The sequence below is a fragment of the Theropithecus gelada genome, chromosome 5, assembly GCF_003255815.1.
Source record: "Theropithecus gelada isolate Dixy chromosome 5, Tgel_1.0, whole genome shotgun sequence".
NCBI classification, from domain to species: domain Eukaryota; kingdom Metazoa; phylum Chordata; class Mammalia; order Primates; family Cercopithecidae; genus Theropithecus; species Theropithecus gelada.
Window position 1 is genome coordinate 17,742,494 of NC_037672.1, and position 19,470 is coordinate 17,761,963.

Genomic DNA, 19,470 nt, shown 5'->3' on the forward strand with positions numbered 1-19,470 from the left:
TAAAAAAAAAAAAAGAGAGAGAAAGAGATAATAAATATGTGGTGGGGGAAAAGGAAAAGAACAGAGTGAGAGAGAGAGAGCTATAAAGACTTTCATCTTTGGCTTTGCACCTTGTGGAGTAGTGGTCTTAGTCGATTTGTGTTGCTACAAAGGAATACCTGAGACTGATTAATTTATAAAGGCAAAGTTGTATTTGTCTCATAATTCTGCTGGCTGAAATCTGGCATCTGGTGAAAACCTGAGGCTGCTTTCACTCATGTAAGAAGATGAAAGTGAAGCGGAGTCAGTGCATGCAGAGATCACCTGGTGAGAGAGGAAACAAGAGAGAGGGAAGGAGGCGCCAGGCTCTTTTTAACAACCAGCTCTTGTGGGAACTAATAAGAGTGAGAACTCACTCATCCTCCCTCAGGAGGGCATTAATCTATTCATGAGGGGTCCACATCATGATCCCATTAGGCCATGTCTTCAACACTGGAGATCAAATTTCAACGTGAGATTTGGAGGGGCCAGATATCCACACTGTAGCATGGTCCAAGCCAACTAGATCTAAAGACAAGGTAAGGTAACCTAACTCTAGCTAACACTTTGGACATATAGACACACAAGAAGAATTGATCCTTTAATTCTGTTACTAACTTGAGGTAGTCTAGATCAAGGATCAGCAAACTACAGACAATGGACCAAATCCAACCTACCACCTGCTTTTGTATGTTCTGCAAGCTAAGAATGTTTTTATATCTTAAAATTGTTGAATAACATTTTGTGACATGTGAAAATTAAATAAAATTCAAATTTCCATGATTATACATAAAGTTTTACTGGAACACAGCCACACCAATTTGCAGACATGTTGCTTTTGGCTTCTTTCTGGCTACAAGACAGTCAAGTAGTTGTAACAGAAACCACATTGCCCAAAAAACCTACAATATTTACAGTCAGGCCCTCTACAGAAAGTGTTTGGCATGTCCTGGTTAATATCCACATTCCAATATCACATTTTGGGGGATCCACATTCTGGTTTGTAATTTTCAAAAACTTTGGACACACGTGACCCATTTCTAATGTTCAAGGAGAGACTTTGATGGGAAGTGCTGAGCCTCCTTTCTGAAGAGTGATATTAATAAAATGGTTTCAGTCAGCTGATCTAGGAACAGGCAGTCTCCTGCCTGCAACATGTGCCAAGTGAATAAGCCTCCAAGAAGGTTATATTGTATGTCCTGCTTTGTGCCTGGAACATCTTGGTAATTATCAAACGGCTTCATTAAACACACTGTTCCCTATCTTGTACTTCTGGTTTTGTTTTAGTTATATTTTTCCATTCTCTAAATAGATCTGTGTATTCATTGCTTTGTCTTATTGTGTTGAATGTCACACTAAACTGTACCTAGACATTAATAGTTGAACAGCAGAATTGGACAAGCAGATTTTAAAAAAATTATCTAACAAATTTTATTCTAAGGTACCATGGAATCTGCATTCAATCCATTGACATATCCTGAAGGAGGCTTTCTACTGGCTTATTTCTAAGAATTTATTGTCTTCCTGATTTCAGCATTCAATTATTTTCTCTTTCTTTCCTTTTGATCTTTTTGGTGATTTTTACAGTAAGTCCTTTTCTTGTTCTTTATAAAAGAAAAAAATAGAACATTGAAGAAAAAGAACAGAATTTTTAAGTAATATTTCTTATGCTTAAACTAAGTAAGGTGAAAGAAAGGAAGCTTGGAATAATCCAATTTCTATTATAATTGGTATGGGTACTCACCCTTATAGCTATTTAAGCTTAAATGCAAGTGTTTATATTTTTGCTTGTTTTAGTTTACATCTTCTCATCTACAAGAGGCTGTGTAATGCACCCTAAGTAAAGACACCATTTACATAGCTCACAGTCAAATGGAGACTCGGGGAGTATTATGAAAATCAAATTAGAGAAATCATGTAAAAATAACTTCCCTCTGACTCAATCTCAGCTGCATTTCATCTTGCCCTACATTTTTGGGAACCTGTATATGCAGATAAATGTATGACTTCACAAGTTTGCCTGAAGTATATGAGAAAGACAAGGCTTTACACTTATTGAGCTGACAAGATCCTGAAACATTTTGACATCAGTTGCTTTGGCGACTTTAGGCTGAATCAATTCGTTACACCCTGATATTAGTTGACATCCTGTGTGAATGTTTTATGGGAGGGGGATAGTCTACAAGCTGACATAGTCCTGACCCAGCAAATTCTCTGGGAACAAGAATTTCACTTGGATACATCCATTGTGATTTTTCTCAGCCTCAGGAGTGAATGTGTTGACATGTATATGCTTGTTCACCTTGCCAGCATTTACTAAGCACCAGCTATAAGTTAAGATCTCAGACATAAAGATGAATTAAGACATCTTTAATTTTCCCATGGTGTTTCATGTCTAGTACAGAGATGACTTGTAAGTCCTGCTACAAGGGGATGTTACACAGGCTCTGAAAGATCTGCATACAAGTTTTGCCCACATATATGTGAAGAAAGAAAGACTTCTTAGAGAAGAGAATATTCATGCTTAGAACCTAGAGATGTGTGGGAGTAACCAGGAGAACAAGGACATATCATTCCAGAGAGACAGGGATGGATGGTAACTGGTCGCTGAAGGTCTTTCCCCTGCCTTACCCACATACATAGTCATACCTCATAGTATTCCTGTCCTTGTGTGATCCCCAACCATTGAGTCTGGACTGGCCCTTGGATTTACTCTTGGTCAATAGATTGTGGCAGAATTGTTGCTATGTGACTTCTGAGACTTGATCCTAAGAAACGTATGGCTTTCATCTGGGCCTCTTTGAACTCTTGCTTTTAGATGTTGCCTCTTGAAAGCCACCTCAGAATTGCAACCTATTTGAGTCACTCACATTGTGAGAATACTGAGCCATTGAGAAGACTGGAGAATGAGACATCACACTGAGTAGGAGAGGCCAAGACCCTCAGCCTGAGGGCCCAGGTACGCATGAAGAAGCTGTCTTGAAAGTATGTCTTCCAGCTCCTTCCCCCTCAGCTGAAGCCACATGGAATTAGGCCCTTCCTGAATTAATAATCCTCAAAAGTATGAGCAAAATAAATGATTATTAAAAGCCCCAGTATTTTGGGAGTGGTTTCACATAGCAATGAACAACCAAAATAGAGGGTATATGTGCAAAAATGTTGAGTACGCAGGGTGTATGTTTAAAAAAAAAATTATCACCTGGAAGTAGCAGGTAATTCAATAGATATACATGGCTGCAGAAAGAATGCTAGCCGGAATTTACTGGTATTGGAACATTTACAGCTACAAGTGTGGAAACACTAGTTCAATCTGAGTTCAGAGGTAAAGCTGACTTCAATCACGAATGAGACAAATTATTCAAATGAGGTCATGAAGTCTTTTTCTGATTCCTTTTCTACCACCTCCTCTTCCTCCTGCTGCTCTTCTTCTTCTTCCTCTTCTGCTGCTTCTTCTGCTTCTGCTTCTATTCTGCTTCTGCTTCTTCTGCTTCCTCTCTCTCTCTCTCTCTCTCTCTCTCTCTCTCTCTCTCTCTCCTGATCACTCTTTTCTACATACTGGAGAAGATGACAATAAGTAGCTTCAAAATTACACTATTTTAGCTTTATAATCTTTTTACTTCTAGTTCCAAACTGAGTAACCCAACAGTAGGACTTGCTGACTGGATATGGTTCATGTGCCCATCCCTGGATCAAAAACTCTGGTTAGTAAAATGAGCTGTTGCATTTCACTAGGTTAAAGTCAACTTTTCTCCCCAGAAGTGGTGGATGCTGTGGGTAGCATTTCCACACAAATCAAATTAATAAAGCAAGAAAGAAGCCATTTCCCCAGGGCACAGAAGATGTTAGACAACAGTTGTTCACTGCAGGGAGAAGAGCAGGAAGTAAATATATTTTAGTAGTTTTTTTTGTGGACAGTGTTATATTTGGGGTGCAGGTAAAGTCAGAATTTTTCCAAAGACTAACGTATATTGTTTATAGCCACTTTAGTATGTCACTGATTAGATGTTCTTTCTTGGTTATATAGCCTGCCAAATCTATGTACATTGTTTTATTTAATTATTTGGCCTTACTTTTTTATACTAAAAAAAATTACAATGTTTTTCTCTTAGGAGAAAAATATTGATACATTATAAACATTGCATTTGCTTCCAATTGTACAGATGATTTTGCATCAATAAAACCATATGCTTTCATTTGGCCTATCTGCTACTCATCAGTGACACATTGTTTCAAGATGCTTGATAAAGGAGGTTTGTCTATAGCTATGGTATCTTTCTGCCTTCATTCACTCATTCACTAAATATTTAATGAAATCGTTTTTTTCCTGGACTAGATATATGAAAGAAAGAAAGAAAAAGAAAGTAAAGAAAGAAAGAGATAATTGGCTTTGAGTTTTCCAGTAGCCACACAAAATGAAGATGAATGCAGAAGGATGATCAATTATATCTGCTTTGATTTTCCACCAAAGAAAACATAAAATTGAAGCTTAACAACTCACTAAAAAAAAAAAAAAAAAAGACTTTTCTCATTTTTGCAAAGCTTCTTTAGCAACTAACTAAAAAAAAAAAAAGACTTCTCATTTTTGCAATCTACTCATCAGACAAAGGGCTAATATCCAGAACCTACAAAGAACTCAAACAAATTTACAAGAGAAAAACAAACAACAGCATCAAAAAGTGGGCAAAGGATATGAATAGACATTTCTCAAAAAAGGACATTCATACAGCCAACAGACACATGAAAAAATGCTCATCATCACTGGCCATCAGAGAAATGCAAATCAAAACCACAATGAGATACCATCTCACACCAGTTAGAATGGCGATCATTAAAAAGTCAGGAAACAACAGGTGCTGGAGAGGATGTGGAGAAATAGGAACACTTTTACACTGTTGGTGGGATTGTAAACTAGTTCAACCATTATGGAAAACAGTATGGCGATTCCTCAAGGATCTAGAACTAGATGTACCATATGACCCAGCCATCCCATTACTGGGTATATACCCAAAGGATTATAAATCATGCTGCTATAAAGACACATGCACACGTATGTTTATTGCGGCACTATTCACAATAGCAAAGACTTGGAATCAACCCAAATGTCCATCAGTGACAGACTGGATTAAGAAAATGTGGCACATATACACCATGGAATACTATGTAGCCATAAAAAAGGATGAGTTTGTGTCCTTTGTAGGGACATGGATGCAGCTGGAAACCATCATTCTCAGCAAACTATCGCAAGAACAGAAAACCAAATACCGCATGTTCTCACTCATAGGTGGGAACCGAACAATGAGATCACTTGGACTCGGGAAGGGGAACATCACACACCGGGGCCTATCACGGGGAGGGGCGGGGGGAGGGATTGCATTGGGAGTTATACCTGATGTAAATGACGAGTTGATGGGTGCTGACGAGTTGATGGGTGCAGCACACCAACGTGGCACAAGTATACATATGTAACAAACCTGCACGTTATGCACATGTACCCTAGAACTTAAAGTATAATAAAAAATTTAAAAAAAAAGACATTTCTCATACAAAGGTTCATATAGAAGACACACTTAAAAGACAGGTACGTAATTATGTTTTTAATTACACCTTTCCGATAGAAAAAACTTTAGAAATGTTCTGAAACAAATAAGAAACAACTGCCACTTACCCAATAGTATATGAAAGAAGTATAATCACGAAGAATGCTGATGTTTCAGATGTGGTTGTTCTGTAGTGGATATACCCAGGGTGTTATCAAAACAAAGTGGGTGTTTTGCCAACAAATCTGGGTCTCGATAGCTTTATTCTCCACAGGGGCCTACACATGTTATGGAAGTCTGGCCACTCTGTTGTCGGATACACTGGAAGCAACTCAAGAGCAGTTATGGACTGGGAAGTCCACCAATGCTGTTAGACAGCCATTCGTTCACTGTAGATAGGGCAGCGGGGGCAGCAGAAAGTCTTGTGGGAACAGAAGATGTGGGTGCCTAAGTTAGGATGCCTTCTTTTTTTTTTTTTTTTTTTTTTTTTTTTTGAGACGGAGTCTCGCTCTGTCACCCAGGCTGGAGTGCAGTGGCCGGATCTCAGCTCACTGCAAGCTCCGCCTCCCGGGTTCACGCCATTCTCCTGCCTCAGCCTCCCGAGTAGCTGGGACTATAGGCGCCCGCCACCTCGCCCGGCTAGTTTTTTGTATTTTTTAGTAGAGACGGGGTTTCACCGTGTTAGCCAGGATGGTCTCGATCTCCTGACCTCGTGATCTGCCCGTCTCGGCCTCCCAAAGTGCTGGGATTACAGGCTTGAGCCACCGCGCCCGGCCGGCCCGGCCCTATGTTAAATTTATTTTGATTATTATTTTTTTTAAGTTTTTTTTGTTTTTTGTTTTTTTATTTTTTTTTTGAGACGGAGTCTTGCTCTGTCGCCCAGGCTGGAGTGCTGTGGCCGGATCTCAGCTCACTGCAAGCTCCGCCTCCCGGGTTCCCGCCATTCTCCTGCCTCAGCCTCCCGAGTAGCTGGGACTACAGGCGCCCGCCACCTCGCCCGGCTAGTTTTTTGTATTTTTTAGTAGAGACGGGGTTTCACCGTGTTAGCCAGGATGGTCTCGATCTCCTGACCTCGTGATCCGCCCGTCTCGGCCTCCCAAAGTGCTGGGATTACAGGCGTGAGCCACCGCGCCCGGCCTAGGATGCCTTCTTAAAGGCTGACTTCTTCCCGGCTGCCTTGGCCTGCCTTTTAAAATACAAAGTAAGGGAAGTGAGATAAAATGTTATTTCAAGGATTTCCTCCAGTAAAGAGGAAATTGACATTTTCTTCCATGTTAATTGGTTAGTCTCATTGACAGTTATCAGAAATATTATTCAATGTGACTACACTGTATCTAGTAGGGTTAGGAGAAAAACTGAAAGGAATATGAATCATTCTTGACAGTGATAAAGAGCTAATTAAGCTGTGAGGCCAGGTGCGGTGGCTCACGCCTGTAATCCCAGCACTTTGGGAGGCCGAGGTAGGCGGATCACCTGAGGTCAGGAGTTCGAGACCAGCCTGGCCAACATGGTGAAACCCCGTCTCTACTAAATACGAAAATTAGCTGGGCGTGGTGGCATATGCCTGTAATCCCACCTACTCGGGAAGCTGAGGCAGGAGAATCGCTGGAATTGGGGAGGCGGAGGATGCCAAGATCATGCCATTGCACTCCAGCCTGGGTGCCAAAAAAAAAAAGAAAAAAAAAAAAAAAGATGTGCACATGCACAGGAGAAGTATCAAGTATCAGGTAGTAGTTAGAGCAGACCCTGAGGACAGACAAACTGGATGGTGTGAATCCTGACACCACTATTTACTAATGCTTTCATCTTGAATAGGTTACTGAATCTCTCTGTGCCTCTGTGTCCTCATTTGTAAAACAAGGATAATTTTACATACTTCATGAAAGCGTTGAAAAGATTTAAAGAATTCAAGTAAAGTACATGGAACAGCAACTGGCATGCAGGTCAAAAAATACATATGTTAATTTCCATTTGTTTTGTTTATGTAGCTTATTAACAACAGCAGTATTTTAGATAACTTCTCTTCTGATATCTATTGATCTCTATTTCCTGACTATCCCCATTCTCCCTCTCTCTTCATCTATCTAAATTACCAATCTGCTTATCTTTACACATCAATATACAATCTCCCCAATCTCATAGATTTGAAAACTTAGGCACAAAGAACTTTCAACATCTCTGCCCCCAATTATTTCAAATTCTTCAGAATAATATCAATTAAACATGGTGTGGTTAATTTCACTAATTGAGACTAAAGACACAGGCTGAATGTGTCATGAGATATATTTTTCTTTAAAATCAGTGTTTCAAAGGTCATCAGCAGCCCCCTTGCTCACTAGGCTGGTTTTTTTTAAAAGATGTGTACTTATTATTTTGAAGGAGTTGGTCTTACAGCATTCACAAATACTGTATGCCATTGTATCATGTCAAGCAGTGCTTCTTCATAAGGTAAGGACATGTAAAAATTAAAATCACATTTAGAACATTTTTAATCTACACAAATCAAGCACCTGAAACCTCCACATTCTGAAACATACTGGTATGGGACGCTGTTTAAGAACATAGGCTTTACAGCCAGTATGCATAGGAACAAATCTGGCTTGGAAACTTATTAGCAGTGTGATCTATAGCAAGTTAATGACACTCTCTGCGTAGTTTCCTTGACTGTAAAATGAGGTACTAACAGTTCCCATCTCATAAGGTGGTTGTGAGGATTAAATTAGTTAATAAATGGAAGGCACTTAGAAAAAGCACTTGACATCTACAGAGAAATTCATCTTTGCAATAATTTTTGTGCTTAAAAATCCCTATCAGTGAAGTTAAATACAATCATTTATTTAGCCGTGCACTACAGGACTACAGCTCCCACCAGGCTTCTTTTGTGCCTCTCTCTATCTTACTCTTCTATTCCAGCCAGCTGAAGCCTTTTAAGGCCCTCCAGTATGGTGACATCTTTCTACTCTTGTGGTTTTAGTGTTGGCGGGGTTTGTTGCCTGAAAACCTTCCTCTAGTTACTTTTTCCTTCCAGGCTCAGATCTCAGCTGAATGTCAGCAACTCAAAGCAGAGGCTCCTAACCCCACGTGCTCCCTCACCACAATGCTGTGATGCCTCACTCAAGGGACTTGCATCCTTCACAGCATGTATCCCAGTGCACAGTTATTTTATTATTTGTTTGTTTTATTTCTTCTGCTTCCCTAGTAAATTATAAGCCCCAAGAAGTTAGAAAATTTTTCTGCCCTTTATACCACTTTTCAAAAATGAATAGATACAAGCCAAGTATAAGTTATGGATTAAATAGAACCTGACTGTATTATTTTTTCCTTAGTTAAATATCAAACTTTTCTCTGACCTTATATCGTTTTTTAATCCACTGTCCTGAACGTTTTATGTAAGAGTGGCATAACCCACTTCAGAGTCTCTGAGCACATCAATTTAGTTGCATAATACATAGATTCCTAAAATCTCAGAGTCTAAAAGGATCTAAGAAGTCTAAATAGATCAACATGCCCATATTACTGATGAGAAAGCAGATTCTTGCAGAGGAAGCATGCCTTATCTCATACCATACACTTTATTAGAGACAACATTAGAAAAAAAGTTAGGTCTTCTTTCTCCTTGTCCAGTGTTTCTTCCAAAGCATTAGAGTGTTTTAAAATCTCTTTTTCACAGTTCATTTTCTTTTAATATTTTAAGTCAGAATCACTGCATTAACTGCCTACTCTGTCTACCTAACCATTTCACTTCGGAGATATGTGAGAGAGGTTCCTACTCTTGGGAAACATGCATCTCATAGATACAAAATTTTCTATGAAAATCACAGTTTATCATTACAGGGACAACTATGCAAAGTCGAAGTAATAGGTCTCAGTTGAGTGTTTACTATGAACCCAGTCTTGCTCTCTGTGTGCTATATGAGTTAACTCATGGAATTGTCACAACTTTATGCAATAAGTACTATCACTAGTTCCATTTTACAAATTCAGAACCTGAGGCACCATGTGAGCAACATTGCCAAGGTTCTCCAGGAGAGCAGGGATTTAAACCTTGGTCTCTCCAGAAAGCCCTCTCTTAACTACAGTGTTTTCATGCCCTACACAATTCAGAGGAGAATGGAGTTTGGTGAAGAGGGGAGACTTCTTAAAGAATATTGATTTCGACTGGCCTTTGAGGGACCTGATAGATCCTTGGAATTTAGCCAATCTTCCTCCTACAGTGATATCTCATAGTAGCACATTGTGACAGAGAGTTTCCTTTTTATGTTTCCTATACATGTTCATGCTCATGTTTAGCAAATTTGGAGCGGCCTCTTCATTTTTGTGCATCCATGTACTTCTATTGTCAGATCAGATTTTATAGTGGTAGCCCAAAACATTTCTTCAGCAGGGTATTAAAGATTGACACCAGAATATTCCTGTGACTTGTTCTGATTTCTCGTGTGAGGCCATGTTTATCCACTACACCAGACAACTAGCTCATGGCCATTGTTGTATTTAGCCCTCAGTTTTCATGGTGACTCTCAGTGATGGTTGGAGACTCAAGGTAAATCTCATGCCCATGTTTCCTACGGCATGCAGGTCACACATCGTTCAGTGCACATGAACTTATTTGTTATGGCTAATTTTATGCATCAACTTGACTGGGGCACAAAATGTGCCCTTTTTAATCTGGCCTAACTGATTGAGCCAAACATCTCATCGCATCCTCTCCTGTCCTTATGCCACAGGATTCTTTAGGTGCCACTTCACCAACTGGAAACCTCTATGGCCAGCGGTGCCTCTGCTGGAGTTTCACTGGAGCCTGCTGGGCTTGCTTCACCTACTCAGCCCAGGAGGCTGCACTCAGCTTGCACTACCAGCCTGGATCCCGCACCCATCAATGGCGAGCTAGGTACAGAGGGTGAAGAGTGTGTGAATGCACAAGTGTGGGGTTTGGCCACAGTGCACAGTGCACGGTGCACGCCAGCTGCTGTGGCAGGGTGGGCAGCTCCAGGCAGTGGCATATTGGGGGAACCCACCCCCAATATTTCTGTGTAGGTTCTTTCTATTTTCTGTAAGTGTTGGCTGGCTGAGAAATAAAGAGAGAGAGTATAAAGAGAGGAATTTTACAGCTGGGCTGCCAGGGGTGACGTCACATATCGGTAGGACCGTAATGCCCACCTGAGCCTCAAAACCAGCAAGTTTTTATTAAGGGTTTCAAAAGGGGAGGGGGTGTAAGAACAGGGAGTAGGTACAAAGATCACATGCTTCAAAGGGCAAAAAAGCAGAACTACTAATAAGGGTCTAACAAAGATCACATGCTTCTGAGGGAACAGGACAAAGGGCAAAAGCAGAACTACTGATAAGGTTCCAAGAAAGATCACAAGGCAAAGGGAAAAAGCAGAAGTACTGATAAGGGTCTATGTTCAGTGGTGCACGTATTGTCTTGATAAACATCTTAAACAACAGAAAACAGGGTTCGAGAGCAGAGAACTGGTCTGACCATAAATTTACCAGGGCTGAGTTTTTCCCCACCCTAGCAAGCCTGAGGGTACTGCAGGAGACCAGGGCGTAGCTCAGTCCTTATCTCAACCGCATAAGACAGACATTCCCAGAGTGGCCATTTATAGAACTCCCCCCAGGAATGCATTCCTTTCCCTGGGTATTAATATTAATATTCCTTGCTAGGAAAAGAAGTTAGTGATATCTTCCCTACCTGCATGTCCGTTTATAGGCTCTCTGCAGGAAGAAAAATATGGCTGTTTTTGCCTGACCTTGCAGACAGTCAGACCTAATGGTTGTCTTCCCTTGTTCCCTAAAAATCACTGTTAGTCTGTTCTTTTTCAAGGCGCACGGCTTTCGTATTGTTCAAACACACGTTTTACAATCAATTTGTACAGTTAACACAATTATCACAGTGGTCCTCAGGTGACATACATCCTCAGCTTATGAAGATAATAGGATGAAGAGATTAAAGACAGGCATAAGAAATTATAAAAGTATTATTTGGGAACTGATGAATGTCCATATCAAAATGAAATCTTCATAATTTATGTTCCCCTGCCGTGGCTCCAATGGGTCACTCTGTTCAGGGTCTCTGACTTCCCGCAACAGTGGCACACACACAAGCTCCATGTGAGACTCTTGCTGGGTTGGGTACACTTCAAGCAGCTTCTGCTGTGGGCACCAGTGTCTGGATGAGGGGAAGGTGGTGGTACCCAAAAACTCAAAGATGCTAGCAACCTTGAAGCCCCAAGGGAGTGTTACAGCATGTTACAGCTCTGGCTCAGGGAGTTCCGAGGTCTGGGCCCCCAGAAGAGTGGCAGGTCTTCCCCCATACTCCAGCTAACAGGAGCATGTCACTGCCTGCAGTTCAGCAGGCCAACCAGGAATGTGTTTCATCTTGTTCATGTTATAGCTCATTCAGTACCATCGCCCCACTCCAGCCCATGGCTCCTGGGCTGGTCCAGCAAGCTGGCCACTTCCTGTCATGTGAGGCAGCTGCCTGGTGCTGGTGGAGGGCAGGAAGAGTACAGTGTTACAGTTCCTGTGGCATTTGCCATTTGTGGACCCTGGCTTCTTGTCCCATGTACAAGAAGAATGAAGTTATATGGACAACCAAAGAGTGAGCAAGGTGGAGAAGAGTTTTATTGAGCAAAAGAACAGCTGTCAGCAGAGAGGGGACCCAAAGTGGGTAGACCCTACCTGAAGACCAGTAGTTCCAATTTATGACTGAGACTGGAGTTTTATGGGCTCAGATGGGGGGTGAATGCTGATTGGTCCATAGGTAGGTCCGGAAAAAGCATCATTTGATTGGCTAAAAGGCATGGAGGAAGTTCTCACTCCAGGTTGTGGACTCTACTCAGGGCTGGCAGCCTGGTTTTCAGGATTCAGGCTGTCTGTTTCCCTGAAGTTTGGGTTTCAGTGGAAACTTGCCCCTTTCTGCCTAAGAATTTGTCTGCCTTCTACTGCTGTCACTTGGGCAACGATTTATACCAACATCTCACCTGGTTTTCAGGACTTCAGACCTGGATTGAATTATACCACCAACTTTCCTGGACCTCTAGCTTACAAACAGCAGATACCTGGACTTGTGAGGCTCCATAATCATGTGAGTCAGTTCCTCATTTAAAAAACATCTATCTATCTATCTATCTATCTATCTATCTATCTATCTATCTATCATCTGTAAATCATCCATCTAATCTCCAATTTCTCTGGAGAACTCTAAATATGTCCTGGAACCTTCTCCCTGTTACAGAAGCCAAACAAAACCTAAGCATAAGCTCTTGTTCACCTCCAACACTTCCATTCCTTTTACAGTTCATTGAGATGCAGATCATCACAAATTTATTTTCTTTTAATATATTATGTAGGTTTGTAATAGGGAAGAGTTATTAAGTCAGATTTCTCATGAAAAACATTCTTCCATCTTGCTAAAATTTACATAATTTTGATTTACAGGGTACAATGACTTTTTTCCACAGGCTTGGCCTCAGTTAATCACAAGGACCTGGTAGATTAAATATTACTATTTTTAAACTTACAAATGGAGAAAGTGACTCAGTGATTTTATGACTAAGCTTATAGAGAGGTAGGGCTGGGGCCTAAATATGTCTCCTCTTCCAATTAAGCTTAAGTTAGAGTGGCCAGGAGCAAAGAGTAGGAAGTAAGATAATGGGGAATTGCATTCAGACTCCACTGCTTATTATTGTGAGACCATGGGCATTCCTTCTCAGCACTTCAGTTTTGTCATCTGCAAAATGCAGTAATTGCTTTTACAATCAACCATTACTTATGTGACACATTTATACAACACTGGGCCTTTTTCAAATGTTATTCAAATGGTCATCATTATTAGTTTTTATAGCTAGTTATCACTCCACTGCCTGTAGTTGGGTTAAATTTTCAATTCAGCCTGGAATTAAAGTATATTAACAATCTGAACTGACTTGTGAAATGCTTTTTAAACTAACATCTACCTTCCGTCCATATTCTAGAATTGAGTAAATTCTCCATTGCCTTTTATTGGCTCAGAAACAGTCATATTGGTTCAGGAACCTGGCAAGTGCAGAATTATGTCATGATTGGATTTGGGTTCATAGAGATTATTTTATTGTCAAGGGTGACATGCTTCCCTTCCCTGGTTTCCCACAAGATTTTATGAAAGCTTATCATATTTTACATTACTAATAAAGTCTTCAGTTTACCATGTGGGCAAAGATTCAGTGGTGCATGTTATCCTGTAAGCTCCTCTTGTTTCTCAGCAAACAGTGCCAAACAAGCCTAGTATATATTTTTGGTGGTCATTAATGGTACTCACTTTTGTGCTTTTGAAGGACTGCCTGTAAACAGTGTTTTTAAATTTTAACATGTATGGGAATCACTGGAAGCTCGTGTTAAAATGCAGGCTCTGATTCATAGGTTTGGAATGAGATTTTGCGTTTCTAATCAGAACTCAAATGATGCCAATGATGCTGGCCTGTAGATCAAACTCTGAGTAACAAGACTCTAATAATTCCTTAAGCTAAGAGCTTTAAAAATATACACATTATAGGGCCCTACTTTTAGAGATTATGATTCACTCAGACTGGGATCAGATGTCTATAATTTAAAAATATCTGCACAGGTAATTCTAATAATATGTCTTGTTTTGAAACTGGCAAAATATATTCTAATTGTAAATGTTTTGATTAATCCAGGTCCAGTCTACCTTTGCAGCCTACCCTTTACAGCCTGTTCTTAGTCTACGCTGCAAGGACATCAAATTACTTATAATTCTTTGAATATACTGTCACTTTATGGACAATTTCCTTTGATTAAAAATATTATATTTCAGTCTGTTTCGTGGCGAAATAACTGCTTATTCTTAAATAGCCAGGTCCACTATCACTTCCTCCGGGGAACCTTCCCTGATGTTCTAGCCTGGTGGTTCTGAAATAGGAGCAATTTTGTCTTTCTGCCACCTTAGGAACATTTAATAACTTCTGGAGACATTTTTGGTTGTCACAACTTGGGGAAGGGAGGTTGCTGGCATCTGATAGGTAGAAAACAGTTAAATATTCTATAATATATAGAACAGTACCCCCCTCCAACAACCAAGAATTATCTAGCCACAAATATCAATATTCCTACGGTTGAAAAACCCTTCTCTAGGCCGAGTTAGACTCCCCTCTTTTAAGTTCTCCCTGATTGCTTCTATTCTGTTACTTATCACACTTAATTTTTTGTTGTCTGTTTTTATTTTTGCCCAATAGCATGTTAGGTCCTAGGATGAGGGAGAAATTGTTCCTTTGATCTCTATTTTCTCACAATGGATATTGTGTGTGTGTGTGTGTGTTTGCGTATGTGTGTGTATGTGTATGTATGTGTATATATGTGTGTGCGTGTGTGTATGATATATACATATATGATTGCATATAACTATTTTTTAAATAAATGGGTAAATAGATCCTTGAATTCACAAATAAACTCATATGCAGTGTTTTGTGGTGGGCAGATGGGCTAACCCAAGCATTTAGACAGATTCATGGACTCTGGCTGGGGTGAGATGTTACTCTGGCTTGAAAGGCATAATATCAAGTCATCAATCACCAACCATAGAGTTAACCTCCTGAGAAAAAAACTTTATTTATCGGTCGCCAATTGGAAAGAATACAATTGACTTGAACCAGCTGGCTTCGGCATCTCTGAAAGGCTGTGACCCATTTAATCAGTTTGGAATGCATCCCTAACTTTGAAGGTAGATCAGGAAGGATGGCAAGCATGGACTAAGTCAGCTAGGCCCACAATCTCCCGTTTAAAGTATTTGATGTAAGAGACACAATGATTAAAAAAGTAAAAGCTATGTGACTGGGGTCAAGGGTAAGAGTAGGAAGATGGGTTATTCCTTCTGATTTCAAAAACTGACAAACTGTGTTTAGTTTGGAAAGACCTGAAAAACCTCACATAACTCAGCCTGTGCTCCATTTCATCAGAAGCGTAGGGAAATAATGAAGTCTGCAGTTCCTGCTTTCTGTCTGTCATCTAAGCCATTCCAGGGATAATAATCCTGGGTAGTGTCTTTCAGCTGGAGCCATTTCCCTGGAGAGACGGAGTTATTGCAAGCTTATATACTTTCTCCTACCTGGTTTTGATTTTCCCTCTTCCTAATGCAATTTCACTGATCTCTTGGAAATGAGACAAACAAGCGAAACTCTTTGCTGCCCACGCTTTCTAAACTTGCTCTGTAAATTGTCCTACTTACTATACCTTGTGTAAAACTCAGGTCTAGGAGATTGGAAATGGCCTCTTAGTTTGTAGGAGATATTCCTCCTGAAGCGCACATATGACTTGCTTTATTTTATTCTCGCTTTAGTATAGCGATTCACTTGTCTTTCCATTGCTCCAAATGCCAACGCCTCCATAATCTTAATTTCAAGTATCCTTTCTCTCTTCTTGCTTTTAGAGCTCTTCCCTTTGATAACCCCATTTGATATTTCCTCAAGCTCACTAAAACTCAGGATTCATTGACACTGCCTTTTACTCTCACCCTTCTGCTCTTGACCTCACTTAATCAGCATTGATTCCAAGGTCTGTTTCTTATCCCCTTTTGATACCCTTCCATCCCTCCACAGTTCTCTCTTTATTGTATTACCTGGTGTAAATACCAAACTTGCTTAATTCTAACACTCTTCCCTTTCTAGATATGTACCTGAACAGCTGAAATAACCTTTCTTCTCCTCCACCTAGTCTCACACACACACACACACACACACAGACACACACACACACAGGCACATTAATGTTTACTAGTTTTCCTTCAAATTTATGATCACCCTGTGCCTCTAAACACTGCTTCAAAATCCAACTCAACTCTCTAACCCAGGGGGTGCCAAATGTTTTCTATAAAGGTTCAGATACTACGTATTTTAAACCTTGGGGGCCACACAGTCCTGTTACAATTTGGCACTCATAGCAGGAAAGCAGTCATTGACTGTACACAAACAAATGGGCGTGGCTGCCTTCCAAGGAAGGCAGCTTGTTTAGAAAAACAAGCTGAGGTTGGATTTGGCCCATAAGCTGTAGTCTGATGACCTGGCTCTAGACCATTCAGTCTTCCATTATTCTAAATGACTATTTTATATCTTCTCTCTTTTCTTAAGCCTTTTATACTTACGTTAAAAGAAAAACTTAGTCAAATTTAATTCATTAGAGTTTAATTGAGCAAAGAACGATTCATGAATCAGTCAGCCTCCAGTGCCAGAGTAGGCTCAGAGAGACTCCAGAGCAGCCACGTGGTAAAATAAGATTTATGGACAGAAAAAGGAAAGTGAGGTACAGAAAACAGAAGTGAAGAACAGAAATAGCCAGATTGGTTACAGCTCTGTGTTTGCCTTATCTGAACACAGGATGAACAGTTGGCCCCCTATGATCGGCCAAAACTCGGTGAGTAGGTTATAGTCTGTTTATGACTCCATTTAGGTTATAGTTCACTATATACAGAGAAACCTTTAGGCTGAACTTAAAATATGTAAGGAGATAGCTTTAGGCTAAATTTGATTTAATGCTTACTTCCCACACCATGACAAGTCTTTGCTATTAACTTTGTTCTCTGTTTTATTAAAATATTAAAAGCAATTGAATAGGAAAAAATGCATCTTTCATCCTCCCTAGATATGTGTTCATTTTACTTAGCATTCCTTCAATTACAGTAGATAAAATACTGTGTTCTTCTCTGAGGCCAACCCCACCTCTTGTGCACTGGATCTTGTCTCCTCTCCTTTACTGAAGGCAGTGGTCCAGTAATCCACTCCTCTCTTTCCTGCACTATTAATTTTTTCTTCTTTTCTTGGTTGGTTATTTATATAAGCATATTAATATGCTGCACTCACTGCCATCTTTAAAAAAGAAAAAAAGAAAAAAGGAAAAACAAAACATCCCTTGACCTCACATTCCTTTTTAGTTACTGCCCCATTTCTCTGCTCCCTTTGCAGTGAATCAGTGAGCCATTTATTCTCATTATCTCTCTTCCCTTTCCTCCTGTTCTTTCTGGAACCTACTCCCCTCAGATTTCCATCCCCACTATTCCACTAACGTGACTCACTATATTTGAACTATCCCACTTACCTTCTCATTGTCAACATCAATATTCGCTATTTCAATCCTTATTTTTGTGCAAGTCTGAGCCATATATGAGGTAATTGATAATGGTATCCTCTTTGCCACATTGCTTTCATGTGGCTCCTGGGATCTGTTTCCTTTTTGGCTTCTTACATCTTTGCCTGTTTCCTCTCTAGTTCATGATTTAATGACCTGCAGCTCAAATGCTGTCTTCTCAGAAACCTTTCCCAATCACCCTACATGAAACAGCAACCCCACCACTGTGCTCGCATCTCCCTTACCTCCTGTATTATACTTACAGTATTAATACTTAGCACCATAAAACTCGTATGTCTGTGCTTATTGTCTTTGCTTCCCTCCACTAGAATCAGCTCTGTGAGTGCAAGGATAATGCTCTGTTCACTGTTGTGTTCCTAACACCTAGAACAATTTCTGGCATGTAGCAGACACTTAATAAATAGTTGTCAAATGAATAAACAAATGAATCTTTTATTGTACTTACTTATTTTTTTGAGACAGAGTCTTGCTCTGTTGCCAGGCTAGAGTGCAGTGGCATGATCTTGGCTCACTGCAATCTCCACCTTCTGGGTTTAAGCGATCCTCCTGCCTCAGCCTCCCAAGTAGCTGGGGCTACAGGCACACACCACCATGCCCAGCTAATTTTTTTGTAATTTTAGTAGAGACGGGGTTTCACCATGTTGGCCAGGATGGTCTCGATCTCTTGACCTCATGATCCACCCACCTCAGCCTCCCAAAGTGCTGTGTTTACAGGCATGAGCCACCATGCCCAGCCACAAATGAATCTTTTAAAGTTCTACACACAACCACACAGATGCTCATAGTCACCTATTGAGCACATTATCCACCACAGAGAAGTCTAAAGCTCAAAGGAGTTAGGTGATCTGTGCAAAATCACATCACAGATGAGAAAAAAAATCCACTTTGTTTTTTGAGATACGGCCATCCATTCTATGTTTAATACCCCAAATATGAGACTCTGGCAGAACCCTATCCCATTCCACTCTTGAAGGGCTCCATCTATTAGAAATTTCCAAACTAATATTCCTTTCCTATCCCCTACTCAGTCTGACCAAAATTCTATATTTTACCACAATTATCCAAATTCATCTTTAAACAATTTATGTGTATGGTACGCAAATTTTCACAAGCTAGACATGACTATTTTATAAGTCAAGAAAGAAAGGATAAGAGAGTGCAACTCTCATGGCAACTGCAGCTATTAAACATCAGAGCTTGGACCTATTTACACCCATATTTTTTTGTCTCTAATGACCAAGCTCTTAGCTAGTATCTCACACTCACAGTAATTTTGAATGAAGGAAGGAAAGAGTAAGAAAACAGCAGAATGAATGAAACATCATATCCATGATCTATCATTTGATCCAGCCTGGCCTGCTAGATAGAGAATAATTATGCCCATTCCCTAATGACCTTGTCAATCTTTGAAGAGGACAACTCTGATCCCACCAAGGATCTTTGGCAAGATTGTCTCACTGTCTTGGTCACTACTGAGCTCTGTGACCTTTAGCTGGCTCATATTGGCAGGCCTAGAAGTGTGATCTCTGACTACTGTGGGTTCGAGGCAGTAGAGTATAGGAATACGGGTTAAGGTCATGGGTAGTTTTGAGTGATATCTGGCTCCAGCACCCACTGGCTGTCTGCTTTTCATCCAGTCACTTGATCTCTATGTGAATTTGTTTTTCATCTGCAAAATGGGGTTAATAATGTGCCTTATGTTTCTTAAGAGAATTGAACTAGTCAATATTTGTGAAGTGCTTAGGAAAGTGCCTGGTACACAGTAAACTTTTTAATTATT